This window comes from Oryctolagus cuniculus, chromosome 11 (assembly GCF_051225735.1).
Source record: "Oryctolagus cuniculus isolate XC-2025 breed Fujian yellow rabbit chromosome 11, ASM5122573v1, whole genome shotgun sequence".
Lineage (NCBI taxonomy): Eukaryota > Metazoa > Chordata > Mammalia > Lagomorpha > Leporidae > Oryctolagus > Oryctolagus cuniculus.
In genome coordinates, this window is record NC_142877.1 from 97,534,046 (window position 1) to 97,548,664 (window position 14,619).

Consider the following 14,619-nt stretch of genomic DNA (forward strand, 5'->3'; position numbering starts at 1 on the left):
TCTTCTCTTTTGAACTCCAGCTTCTTATATAGCCACTGTCTATTCTAGATTTACACTTGGATGCCTAGGAATCATTGCAAAGTTGACAGTTCGGAGTTGAGCCTTTATCCTCCTTGCTCACTCTCCCACCAAGTCCTCCTGTCCTTGCATTCTTGGACATTGCTATAAATGACTGCCTCACACAGCTAGCTGTGTCAGGCCAAATGACTCGGATCATCCTTGTCTATACTCTTATGAGACATCCAATCCACCAGCAAATTTGGTCAGCTCTGCCTTCTAAACGAATCATGATTCTGAAATATCATTTCTACCACTACTACCCTATCATAGGCCATAACCATTTCTCATGTGGATGGTTCATTTCTTTATGAAGTTAAGAGACAGAAAGAGAAGGACAGAGACAGAGAGCTCCCAGCTGCCTGTTCACTCCCCAGATGTAGAACTGGTAGGGCCAAAGCTGGGAGCTGGGAACACAATCCAGGTCTCCCACATGGGTGTCAGGAACCCAATTACTTGGGCCATCACCATTGCGTCTTACCTGCTAGGTCAACTGCCTGTCCCTACAAAGGCCTTTCAGTTGTTCTTTGTGCTTCACTCTTTGGCACAATCTCTTCCCCGGAGCAGCCAGCATGGTCCTGCTGAACCTTAAGTCCACATCACTCCTTAGTTCAAAGCTCTCCTGTGAAATCCTAACTCACATTACAACATGGATGAACCTCGAAGACACTGACCTTGAACACAGAGTTCTTAACTCTCTACGAACTGGGGTCTTAGAGGTAAGAGCTGAGTTCTTAACTATTGAAGAACTTAGGCCTGTTCACCCTTAGGATTTCTCACCATCTGAATTTTGCTGATTGTGTATTCATGCTGCAGTCTAACATGTTCCTTTGTCCCCAGCATTTCCTGCAGATGGGCAGCTGGATCTACAGCCTGAAGCAGGCAGACCAAAGCTTAATTCCAATGGCAAATCTATAGGTGATCTTTGGTTTTTACTGTGTTGTTGTTGTTCTTGTTGTTAGCAGCCATCAATGATCAATGCCTAGATCCATAATTCATTTATATAATAAAATGATAATATAAATTCTACAATTTAATTTTATGTATTAAATAAATTAGTTTCATAAAGAGACACATCCCTCATCTATTAATGGTTACCTAGTAGTACAGTTTATACGAGAAAGTTAGGATAATGCTGGATTATTTTCCTTCATTTATCCACATTTCAAAATAATGAGCTAATTCCTTTTTATCTGACAAAGGAAACAAATAGATTTTTTATATTATTATCAGTGCATGAATGCACATTTACTTGATGTATTACAATCCATTGCTTTATTGTCCTATTGAAACTAAAATTATCTTACCTTTTGCCACTGGAAACCTTTCTCTTCTTTTTTTTTTTCCTGATCCAGACAGACACTTGTTCACTCCCCAAATGCCCACAAAGCTGGGACTGGGCCAAGTCAAAACCAGGAACTTGATCTTGGTCTCCCACATGGGTGGCAAGAATCCAAATGCTTGAGCCACACCTACTGCCTCCTGGAATATGCATAAGCACAAAGTTGGGACTGGAAGTAGAGCCAATACTCAAACCCAGGCACTCTGATACAGGATGAGGGCATCCCATGAGAGAGACAGACACAGATCTTCCATCACTGGTTCACTCCCCAGTGGCCACAACAGTTGAGGCTGGGCCAGGCCAAAGCCATCCAGGTCTTCCACATAGATGGCAGTAGCCCAAGAACTTGGGGCATCTTCCACTGCTTTCCCAGGAGCATTAGCAGGGAGCTGGATCAGAAGTAGAGCAGTCAGGACTCAAACAAGTGTCCTGAAATGGAATGCCAGTTTCAGAGATGGTTAACTTAATCTACTGTACCATAACACTGCCCCAAATGCATTTTTGACTTATGATACTTTCAAACTCCTGGTAGATCCATCATAATGTGAAAATATCATCAGATGAAAATGCACTTAATGCACCTCACCTACTGAAGCTCACATCTGAGCCAAGTCTGCCTGACATTGGTTCCAACCACAGTGGTTGGAACGGTCAGGCTAAATGACCTAATGCAAAGCTTATTTTATGACAAAGTGCTGAATATCCCAAGCAGTGTCTAAACACCCACTCACCCCTGGTTTTCTTTTAGCAGAAAATGGCATTCCAGTACCACATTCTGGGCTCTAAGGATGTTCTAAGCTATCGTGTGGGCTGGTCAGATCTGCGGGTTTTTTCAGTGGACAGAACTCGGAAATGTATTTTTGAAGATAAATATTTCATGACTTTACAGAGATATTTCCAATTCAAATTCATGACTACAGAGCTATTCTTTAATTTCTTTTATATTACTTTATCTCCTTCTTCCAAACTAAGAATTCTGGTTTAAGTTCCCAAAATATGAGAGATAATAGACCATCCCTTGACTTCTCCTTTATTTTACCTTATGTTATATGCAAAAGAGCTTCAAAACAGCAATACCAAAAATAACCATTGCCAATTACGATTCTTAAAACTTTTTTTGAATATATGATCCCTATCCTACCGCTTTCTCAAATTATTTTTTTTATTTATTTGAGAGACAGAGAGGGACAGGCAGGCATATACACAGAGAGCATTCCCACCTGCTAATTCACTCCCCAGATGCCTAAGATGGCTGCTTGGTCGGGCCAAAGTCAGGAACTAAGAATTCAAGCCAGATCTTCCGTGTGTGTCAGGGACCCATTCACGAGAGCCAGCACCACCGCCTCCCAGGGTCTGCATTAGCAGGAAATCAGAGTCAGGAACAAGAGGTTGGTATCAAACCCAGGCGCTCTGATCTTTCTTCCATTAAATGCTACATATTGTTTTTGCCTAGATGCCTGAAACAGTTTTTTAAAGACCATAAATTTAAAAAAATATATTCAAAAGGTAAAGAGAGAACAGAGACAGACAGAGATCTCCCACTCTCTGGTTCAGTCCCCAAATGCCTACAAGACAGGGCTGAACTAGGCTGATGTCGCGAGCCTGAACTCAATCCAGATCTCCAGCACGGATGGTAGGGACTCAAGTGTCTAGGCTGCTGACTCCCAGAAGGCTGGGTTAGAAGCAGAAGTGGAGCTGGCGCTTTGGCTCACTTGGCTAATCCTCCGCCTGTGGCGCCGGCACACCGGGTTCTAGTCCCGGTTGGGGCACCGGTTCTGTCCCGGTTGCTCCTCTTCCAGTCCAGCTCTGCTGTGACCCAGGAAGGCAGTGGAGGATGGCCCAAGTGCTTGGGCCCTGCACCCACATGAGAGACCAGGAGGAAGTGCCTGGCTCCAGGCTTCAGATCGGCACTGCATGCAGGCCGTAGCAGCCATTTGGGGGGTGAACCAACAGAAGGAAGACCTTTCTCTCTGTCTCTCTCTCTCACTAACTCTGCCTGTCAAAAAAAAAAAAAAAAAAAAAAGCAGAAGTGGGACTGACACTCAGGCACCTTGATATGGGATGTGGTGTCATCGTAACCACTGTGTGAAACACTCACCCCAAGACTATAAATTTTACTAGGCCGTCTTTAACTCTGGTCATTCGGGTTTAGTAGTCTCATACGCAGAGTGTTCTCTTTCAATCTGTACTTTCAAACCTATTTTATTTGAGAAAAATATTCTCGAATAATAGCACTTACATGTGTTGGATTTTCTTTGGCTTTCTTATTCAGAAGCTTCTGTTACCCATATGTTGGGTATCCAGGAGTTGTATTGCTATACTGCTGTATTGCTGTATTGTTATCAAATCTTTGCCTTAGTTTCCTTTCTAAGTTTCTAAAATTTTCCCCTTCTCTTTGTTTTAAGGCATTATCTACTTATGCACTGGGTTCCTTACAGGTGAGCCTTCATGGATTTTATCTCTATATTCTTGAGTTCTGTTACTTCTGAGTTTTTTCTAGTTCTCACTTTGTTCTTTCACGCTTTGTAACATTTTCTTAACACCTTTCAATTCATTTTCAAACAGTGCGTTATAGTTTTCTTTTTCTTTAAAGCAATCTCATGGTCTTCTTTCATGGCTAGGAGAGAGATTTTGCTGCTTCTTCTTATATCTCGTTTTTCTTATAATTTTGGATGGGGTTTCTTGGTTGCCCATTTGTATATGAATTTGGTTTTCTTGAACTTTTAGAAGGAGTCTTTGTTCAGGACAACTTTTCAAACTTTACAAAATTATCTATTCTTTTTTGTTTCCTGTATTGCAAAAAACAACAACCTCACATGTACCAGTTTGCTTTATAAGCTTTCCTGGCTCCGTCCCCTTCCCCTTGTCTGCGCCTATCTCTTGGGACCGCCTTTCGTTCATCTCTGCAGGACCTGTTCTAATGCTACTTCCAGGAGTACCCAGAGAAGGGCTCAGCCCTTGCAGGTGAGTTTTGAGAGCATGAGGGCCTGGACTGTGCCAGACCTTTCAGAGGTCACCACACGCCGCCTGTGAACTGCAGTAAGCAAAGCAGTTTGCGCTGTTCTGAGATCCGCCTGCTGAGCCCTCCAGAGAAAACCTGCTGGGTCTCTTAGGGGCTTCTGGTCTGGGGTTTGTTAGATGCCCCTTGCTCTCCTCTGCCTTCTCCTGTACACCTGCTGACCCACGCAGCTCCTGTCACCCGCAGTGATGCATCTTCAGTAGCTTGTATTTCAGGATTCACAGCGGTACCTTCTCCCCTGTTTTTCTTAGAAATGTCTGCAGATTTTTGGTTTTGTTATTTACTTGTTCTGTATAATTTTAAATTATTTTTTTTACTGGAGCCGGCCCTATGGCGTAGTAGGTAAATCTGCCACCTGCAGTACTGGCATCCCATAGGGTTGCTGGTTTGAGCCCCAGCTGCTCCACTTCCGATCCTGCTCTCTGCTTTGGCCTGGGAAAGCAATGGAAGATGGCCCAAGTGCTTGGGCCCCTGCACCTATGTGGGAGACCCAAAGGAAGCTCCTGGCTCCTGCCTTTGGATTGGCGCATCTCTGACAATTGCGGCCAATTGGGGAGTGAACCAGAGGACGGAAGACATCTCTCTCTCTCTCTCCACCTCTCCTTCTCTCTATGTGTAACTCTGACTTTCAAATAAATAAATAAATCTTTAAAAATAAAAACCCCACAATATTCCACATAAATTAGCTGCATCTGCCCAGTTTTCTAAATCTTGATAAATTTCTTTCCAGAAATGTTTCTTTATTTATTATTTTTTTATTTATTATATTATTTGAGAGTTAGAGTTACAGACAGTGAGAGGGAGAGACAGAGAGAGAGGTCTTCCTTCTGTTGCTACACTCCCCAGATGGCCGCAATGGCTGGAGCTGGGCTGATCCAAAGCCAGGAGCCAGGTGCTTTGTCCTGGTCTCCCATGTGGGTGCAGGGACCCAAGGACTTGTGCCATCTTCTACTGCTTTCCCAGGCCACAGCAGAGAGCTAGATTGGAAGAGGAGCAGCTGGGACTAGAACCAGCACCCATATGGGATGCCAGCGCCTCAGGCAGAGGATTACCCTACTGCTTCAGGGCTCTGGCCCCCAGAAATGGTTTTTTGTTAGACTTTCAACCATGGATGAGAGTATCCATCGTGTTCAGTATTATTGAATATTTTAGGTTGCTATTAATTTAATTAGCAAAAAATGTCTAAGTGTGCTATAGTGTTTAGATTATACTTCTTTTTAAAAGGTTTATTTATTTATTTGAAAGGTAGAGTTACAGAGAGGCAGAGGCAGAGAGAGAGAGAGAAAGAGAGAGGAGAGAGGAGAGAGAATCTTCCATCTACTGGTTCATTCGGTTCACTCCCTCAATGGACACAATAGTCAGGGCTGGGCCAGGCCAAAGCCAGGAGCCAGGAGCTTCACCTGGGTCTCCCACGTGTGTACAGGGGCCCAAGGACTTGGGCCATCTTCCGCTACTTTCCCAGGCCATAGCAGAGCTGGATTGGAAGTGGAGCAGCAGAGACTCGAACTGGTGCCCATATGGGATGCTGGCACTTCAGGCGGCGGCTTTACCTGATACACCAACAGCACCAGTCCTGTACTTCTTTCATTTTTGTGAATGTTCAAATTGTTTCATTACTTTATTACTCATTCATTCTCCTTTCTTTCTTTCTTTTGTGTGTGTGTGTGTGTGTGTGTGTGTGTGTTTTGACAGGCAGAGTGGACAGTGTGAGAGAGAGACAGAGAGAAAGGTCTTCCTTTGCCGTTGACTTGTCTGCTCATGTCTTTAATCCATTTTTCTGTGGCAGAGGTTGTTTTTTTCATTGATTTATAAGGCCTCATTACATATTAAAGATGATCATCAGCCGGCGCCGCGGCTCACTAGGCTAATCCTCCACCTAGCAGCGCTGGCACACCGGGTTCTAGTCCCGGTCAGGGCGCTGGATTCTGTCCCGATTGCCCCTCTTCCAGGCCAGCTCTCTGCTGTGGCCAGGGAGTGCAGTGGAGGATGGCCCAAGTGCTTGGGTCCTGCACCCCATGGGATACCAGGAGAAGTACCTGGCTCCTGGCTTCGGATCAGCGCGGTGCGCCGGCCGCAGCGCGCTGGCCACGGCGGCCATTGGAGGGTGAACCAACGGCAAAGGAAGACCTTTCTCTCTGTCTCTCTCTCTCTCACTGTCCACTCTGCCTGTCAAAAAAAAAATTTAAAAAAAAGATGATCATTTTTGTATTTCAAATTTTTTGCACATATTTGTCCCAAGTTGTTATTTTCCTCTTGTCTCATTTATCTAATTCTGCATAACATATTACCTTAAAACTTTACGTTCTGGGGCCAGTGCTGTGGCGTAGAGGGTGAGGCCGCTACCTGCAGTGCCGGCATCCCATATGGCAGCTGGTTTGAGTCCCAGCTGCTCCACTTCCAATCCAGCTCTGCTATGGCCTGGGAAAGCAGTAGAAGATGGCCAAGTCCTTGGACCCCTGCACTCGGGTGGGAGACTCGGAGGAGGCTCCTGGCTTTGGATCAGCACAGCTCTAGCCGTTACGGCCATTTGGGGAGTGAACCAGCAGATGGGAGGCCTCTCTTTCTGCCTCTACCTCTGCCTCTGCCTCTCTGAAACTCTGCCTTTCAAATTAAAAAAATGTTTAAAAAGAACTTTATGTTCTAAACCAAAAACCATGTACCATTGCTTAGGTGTCTGGGTCAGCAGGATGCGTCTGATACAGTGGATGAGGCCTGATCTCAGCCAAGCTCATTCCTGTGTCAGGCTCAGCTGGAGGCCTGGCTGGGGAGGAAGAATCTAGGTAGGCCTCACTTCTACGCTGTCTGTTAGCCTGCTGCCCAGCAGTGGTACAATGGGGATTATTGGGCCATCTCTTTTGATTATATTTCTGTTGTTTCCTGATATACTTTTAAAATGCTTATGTACTCAAATCGACCATTTTTCTGTTTTTTGATTTTACTATTTATTTAAAAAACTAGAGAGGGGGGGGGAGAGAGAGAGAGTGAGAGAAAGAAAATCTTCCATCCAATGGTTCACTCCCCAAATGCCCACAACAGCTGGGACTGGGTTAAGCTGAAACCATGAGCCCAGAACTCCATCCACATCTCCCACGTGGATGGTGTACATGGAACCCAAGTACTAGGATCGCCGCTGCCTTCCAGGGTACACATTAGCAGGAAGCAGGATCTGAAGTGGAGGAGCCACTCTGATGTGAGATATGGGCCCCCAAAGCACAGCGTTTTAACCACTGCACCAAATGCCCACATCTCTATGCGTTTTCTTCATTGCTTTTATACATCATCATAAAGTTCTTTCCCAAGCCCACGGTCCAATGGATATTCAGCTAAGGTCTCCTCTACATTCTCGCTCTCTCAGCTGTTACCTCTGACTCTTTGATGCCTCTAAAACTGATGGCTATGAAGAATAGGGGAGTGAAGCTGCTACATTTTCCTCAGCCACCTCCAGGTTCCTGGCTGAGATCCTTCTACCAAAAGACAGATTGACAAGAGAAAACACAGCAAATACACTTAACAAAAGTTTTTTCACGATATGGGAGCCTTCAGAAATTGCACAGGTCAAGAAATGGGGGAAATCTGTGTATATTCATGGATAATCGTGCAGGGGTAGGATTGGAAGACAAAAAAGTCTGCCTACCGGTAATACACGGCGTGGCAATGGGGAGGGGAGGGGCGAGACCTGCTCACTGAGGTTCTCCTTGGCACACCTGTGTGACTTTGCTCCCTTCCGGGTATAGGGCAGGACACCTGCTGCGTGAAGACTACAGGGGAGACGGGAATGGGGGATGTCAGAGAGGTCTCTGCTTCTGCAGGTCCTTCAGCTTAAACTCTCAGAACACCAAGATGCTCTATTTGGGGGCATTGTATTGTGAGCCCTATCAGAGACTGTTTGTATTTGAGACACACACACACAGAGAGAAAGAGAGAGAGAGTTCCCATACACTGATTCACACCACAGACAGCCAAGCCTGGGCCGTGGCCAGAGCAAAAGAAGATGGGAATGCAATCCAGTGGGTGGCAGGGACCCGGTGACTTGAGCTGTCCCCGCTGCCTCCCAGGGTCCGCATTCAGAGGACACTGGAGTCGGGAGCTGGAGCAGGGTATCGGACCGCAGCACTCTGATACAGATGCGAACGTCTTAACCCAGTGTCTTCACCACCAGCTCCAGAGAAGAGAGAAGGCGGCGGTTGCTTCCCACCTGCAGTTTGCCAGGTCTCCAGGCACCAGCACCGTGTATGGAATGCGCTCGCCTGCTCCTGGGATTGTGGACATTCTCTCTCTCACAGCGGGGATGGCAGTGCAGCGCTTGGGTCTGCTTCTGGGATCCTGCCTGTGTTTCCCCGACGCGGGGTTTTTCTCCACGGTCCAAATCTACAATAGGTGTGGCGAAACTTAGAGGCGCCGTGAGATCAGGTTAAGCTCACGTCGCGACGAACACGGCTCACGCTGAGCTCTGAGCGTTTGAGAGCAGGGAAGGCAGAGGGGACAATCAACCCCGATCTCTCAGGCGGCAGAGTCTCTGAGCGGGGGAAGACGCTGGAGAAGGGAAACAGCCTAACCTAACGCGGTAGTGACAGCGGGAGAAAGAGCTACAATTCCCAGCTTGATACGAAGAGAAATTCTCAGCTTTCTCCCCCATTATCTGGGGTGCCCCGGAGCTTGCAGGAGCAGAGTAGCGAGAGCCCCGTGGTCGCCCACACGTGCAGGAGCTGCCTAGCGGTGTGGTGGGCAGGCAGCCTGCCGGCTTTCACCTGCGGGAGAATAGATAATATTTATTGATTTTTCTCTGAGTAACAGGTTTAGCGAAGATTGTCAACTCTCTGGGGGGATCAACAGGAAATGCATTTCTCTACCCCAAGAAGAACAGTCAGTCAAGCTCTGTAGACCCCCCCACACACACCCCAGTTCCAATGCTAGATAGCTGGCCCTATTGGCTACGCATATCCTAGTCTGATTCAATGTTTTCCTCATCTCAGTTATCCAAATGATTTCTCTCCAGTTTCTAAGATGTGGCTCTGTTCTATTTAAAATTTCTTTTCTAAAAAGATTTATTTATTTATTTGAAAGGCAGAGTTACAGAAAGAGAGAGAGAGATAAAGAGAGGGAGACAGAGAGAATCTTCTATCCGCTGGTTCACTCCCCAGATGGCCGCAACAGTCAGGGCTGAGCCAGGACTCAGCGGAGCAGCTGGGACTCGAACCAATGCCCATACAGGATGCTGGTGTCAGAGCTGGCATAGCCTTACCGCTTCGCCACAATGCTGGCTCCTCTATTTAAAATTTCAGTTTTGGGGTGGGCATTTGACCTAGCAGTTAAGACACCAAGTAGGACACCTGTGTTCCACATCGGAGTGCTGGGTTCAAGTCCTATCTCCGCTTGTGATTCCAGCTTCCTGCTAATGCACACTCCGGGAGGCAGACACTCAAGTACTTGGGTTCCTGCCACTTGCATGGGGGACCTGATTGAGTGTGCAGTCCTTCCCCTGCCCCCCGCCCCTGCAGGCATCTGAGGAGTGAACTGGCAGATGGGAGTGCATGCTCTCATTCTCTCTCTCTCTCTCTCAAATAAATACCAAAAGAAATAACATTTCAGTCTTGCATTGAATTCAAAACTGTCCTTGCTTCTAGTGCAGGGCAGACCTGGCTTCAGAAGATGTGCTGTACTCTCCCGCCCTCACTTCCCTGAGCCCTCAGACTCTGGGGGAAGGGAAAGAAAATGGAACCCCCCACACCGTGATTGTCTGTGGCAGGACTGTGGATGCCTGCGGCCGACCACGTGGCCCCTCGGAGCCTGCCCTGGTGTCAGTGCCATGTAGCCCCCATGGTCCCTTGGGAAACGTGGCTTCCTCTGCAGCTGACGCCCCAGGGCACGCTTCTCTTTGCCCCACACAAGGCTGTCCCCTGGCAAGTCGACAACCCCACCTCGGGCCTGCGGGCAGCAGGAGGATCGTTCTGTTCCTTTCAGCACCGGGGAGCTGGAGAGAACCCCCCTCCCACTCGAGACTCAGCCCGCTACCCTTCTGTCTTACAAAAACGTCCGTCCTTCTTCCTCCAGCACCAGGTTCCCGCAGACCTCAGAGCTGCGAAAGGCCCCTGACTCTGTCCCATAGTTGGAGATCCACAATGTGTGTGCACAGAGGTTAAATTCACTTTGCGCAGTGGAGTTTTATAATCTTTGCCTCCCTCGGAGATCCTAAGAGGCAGCTGAGCTGTGGAGTCGCTGGAGAGACCACTGGGAAATCTGCGACTGTGGCTGGGGGCAGATTAGACGGGAAAGCAGCAAGCACTCTGAGCCATGTGATTCCTGTCCAGACGGCGTTGCTCCAGCTTCTAGGAAGACAGGCGCTAGGCACCTGCGCGTGGTGGCCACTGGATCTCGCTCTGTGGCCTGGCTGAACCACTTGCCCTCTGAGTGGTCTTCAGTGGTTCTTGCAGGCTCTCGTAGCTTCAATTTCCTCATTCGACATCGAAGTGCCTGCTTTGAGAACTGGCGACTTTGCTTTCGACCCAGCTTCCTACTAATGTGTCCTGGGAGGCAGCAGGTGCTTAGACCCCTGCCACTGACGTGGAGACCTGGATGGAGTTCTGGGCTGCTGGCTTCAGCTTGGCTCAGCCCTGGCTGTTGGCGGACATCTGGGGAGTAAAACAACAGATGGAAGATACTTTCTCCATCTTTGCCTCTGTCTCTCTCCCTCTCTGTTGCTCTGCCTTACAGCTAAATGAAAAAAAAAAATTTAATTAAAAAATACAGATAAGAATATCTATGTCATAGGATTATTGTGTTGTTTACTTGAGATTGTGCAAGGAAAGCCCAGTGCTTGGTGCCTAAGGATTTCCCATTAATGGCTGTTATTGTTCTCTAAACAACGGAGGATGCTCAGGCCACTCCTAAGTCGGAATCTCTGTCAACACCACTGCTCTTACAGATGGCTGAATCTTGAATTGTTGGGGTTAATGGCCAAGCAGGGCATCAGCGTTCAGCTGTGTTGTCCCTCCACCTCGTCACTGGCACAGGAGGTGGGACAGGGCAGGAGCAGAAGTAGGGAGAGGTGCCTACCAGTCACTATCTGGGCACAATCACATTAATCTGCAAAAGCATTGAAAATAAATCTGTGGTCGACTTCGGTTTTGTTGTTTTCAAGCTGCAGAGATGGTGCCCTAGAAAACTCCGGAAGTATTCTCTGATGTGTCCCAAGGTCTCAGCTTAGCGCCTGACGCTAAACGGCCGAGTAGTGGTCAGGAGTCCGCTCACCCTAAAGGAGGGCAGAGACTATGAGACGACTGACCCTTTCCAAAAGCCTTCACGGGATGCTCATCACTCTCGTTGCATCCGCGCCCATCCACCCGCAGGGGCTCCGATGCCACACTAATTTCTAGATTGATGGCCCAATTAGAAACCTAGTGGCCAAGGCTGTACTAAAGGCAATGACCCCTTCCACCCTTTGCACTGTGAACCTGCCCTTTGCAAAATCACCCTGGAAATCCAAGCCGAGCGGCACCTGCCTCCCCGTTCCTGGACACACTCTGCCCCCTAGAGCTCATTCACATACTCACGCCCCAGCCAGCAGGCTCCTTTGTCTTCCTCTTGGGACAGGAACAGAAAGGGCCTGACACCTGGACCCCAACCTCCCCAGCGCCTAACGCCCATCGCTTGGATGTGTTCAAAAGGTTCTGATGCTGTCTCGGTCCGCGTGTTTAATATTGCTCCAGCACGCCCACCTCACTCCGTGTTACAAAGTGGCTTGTGGTATGGTAAGGGCTCTACGTGGGAAAGTACAGGAGTCCCCGATCTCTCTCGGGCCTCCTGAGTCAATGGTGATTAAGCCAGAAGCTGGAAGGAGGGCCTTGGGCAGGACACGTGACCCCTTCTGGGCCTCGGTTTGCTCACCTGTCAGATGACATTGTGTTGAGTGAATAAGCAGGAGAATCCAGTTGGCGATGGTACTGTAGTAAAAAGAACAGTGGGTGCAGGGATAGGGAATTCAGGCTTAAATTCTGGCCTTCGCCCTGGGACCTAAAACTAGAAATTCACCTTTCTCAGCCTCAAGCATTTCCTCTCACAATTTGGAAGTGGCAGCCGTGCCCTGCCAGTCATGTCGCTTTGTCTTGAAGAGTAGCCGTGCGGCAGCAGGTGCCGTGGGGGTCTCCCCAGCATGGTCCAGGAGCCGCCTGCCTCACGGTCAGGACAAGAGCTGTTTGTAAAGCCCATTGCAGGGCTCTGCTCCAGGAGGGGAACCAGACAACGAACCCCGCAAGATGTCCATGTCCCAGTCCCCAGAAGCTGTGAAGAGGTGACCTTTCGTGGCAAAAGGGGCTTCTCAGATGGGATTCGGTGAGGGATCCCGAGATGGGGAGATGATCCTAGGACATGCAAGTGGGCCCGGTGAATGGCAGGGGTCGCTGTGCAGGAAGCGGGACACAAGGCTCGGGGTGCGGGGGGAGCGGGAGAGGCAGAGAAGCTGTGATGGTGGAAGCAGGGGTCAGAGGGGTGCAGCCACAAACCAAGGAGCACGGGTGGCCAGAGAAGCCCGCAGGGGGCAGACGCTGCCCCGGAACCTCCCCAGCGATGGAAACCAACAGCCACCTGGCTTCAGTCCTCCAGCACTCATGGAGTTCTGACCTGTAGAGACTGTAAGGACCCATTGGTGTTGCTCTAAGCCATTATGTTCTTGGTGGTATGCTGCACAGCCCTGGGGGAACCAGTATGGCACGGGGGTAGGGGTGGGGGATCATAAGCCAGCCTTCCTGGCAGATCCTGGCAGGAATATAAGTTGCACTGAATTTTGAGGGCTACAGGTGCAGCGGGAGGGGACTACATTCAGCCTAGCTCTGGCGTCACGAGCTCTGGAACCCGAGGCAAAGCCGTTTCGCCTAGTTGGGCCTCAGTTTCCCTATCTGCAAATGGAGGTGTTTAGCTGGAAGAGGGGAAACTCTCTCTCGAAGGACTCTTCTGGCTGTAGCATTCTGAGAGTCCGAGGGAAAATAATAAAGTCTGTCCGGTGCAGGCTTTCCCTCCCGGGCTCTCCGAGAAGAAAAGAGTTCTCCTTAATGATCTCAACACCTGAATTTTACACAGCATCTGCCATTCGCCGGGGCTTGGAGTCAGCACTTGACTTCCGTGTGCTCCTGTCTGAGGGCCTCTCTTGCTGGAGCAATCAGTTCAGTGTGCAATTAATAATTAAATGCTTCGGGGAGATGCTTTCTAATCAGGCGCGCGATCAATAAGCTAGTTGGGGGGGGGGCGGTGTGCATCATCTTCCACTAATGAAGGGGGCGACTCCGTGTGTCTGCTGTGAAAAGAAAAATGTCACAAACATTACATGCAGCCTGAGGGGTAGGACAGAAGGGGGAAGGGGCTGCTGTTGCCAGGCAACCGGCTCATCACTAATCATGTGCATAAAAGCCGTGGTTGCTGCTTGCAGCACAGCCAGTGGGCCTCCCTCCTTCTGCGCCCCCACCCCGGCTGCCTACAGCTGGCCCTGGGGCTCCGGCTGCAGACACTCAGACCCTGAAGCAGGCCCGGGTGCCCCTCAGCATCCCAGGGCACGTTCTGTGCACCCCCCACCCCACTCCAGGACAGTCCCTCCCACCGCGGCCTTTGGAGTAAGCCATCACCCCAGAGGCCACCTTCCGCTTGAGGAAAATCCTGTGTGACTCCTCCACGCAAGGGAGCCTCCTGCTGTTTGCTGGGCGCGTGCTGAGCAAACACGTGGGTCCCCTGGCTGCCTCCCCTGGGCTCTGTCAACACCGCTCTCTGGATGCAGCCAGCGGGCCACTGACGCCAGCGCGAGCGCTCGGCCCCTGGAGATGTGTTGCTGGAAAGGGCCAGGCACAGCGGGCGCACGCAGGGTATCCATCCCGTGGGAGCCATCTCTGTGACGGGGTAGCGGCGCGGAGGACATGTGCTCTGTGGCCACTGGTGGGCTGCGCAGGCTCAGGAAGAGCCCGCGCTGGGGCAGGGGTGGGCTCTGTCCCCTTCCAGGGGCCCTGCGGGAGAAGGGAGGCCCGCTGTGGTGCTGTGGGGATGGACAAACACTGGCGCTGTCACGGGGTGCCTGGGCCCCTAGAAGCTATTTCAGAATGAAATCATCCCAAGTATTCGCTACAAAGACAGGGATTGCCCTGCTCTTGGCGGTGGCTGATGCCAGGACACATTGCAACTCCTGGCCCCTGGCCTCTCTGCTCCAGCCACGCTGGCCTCCTTA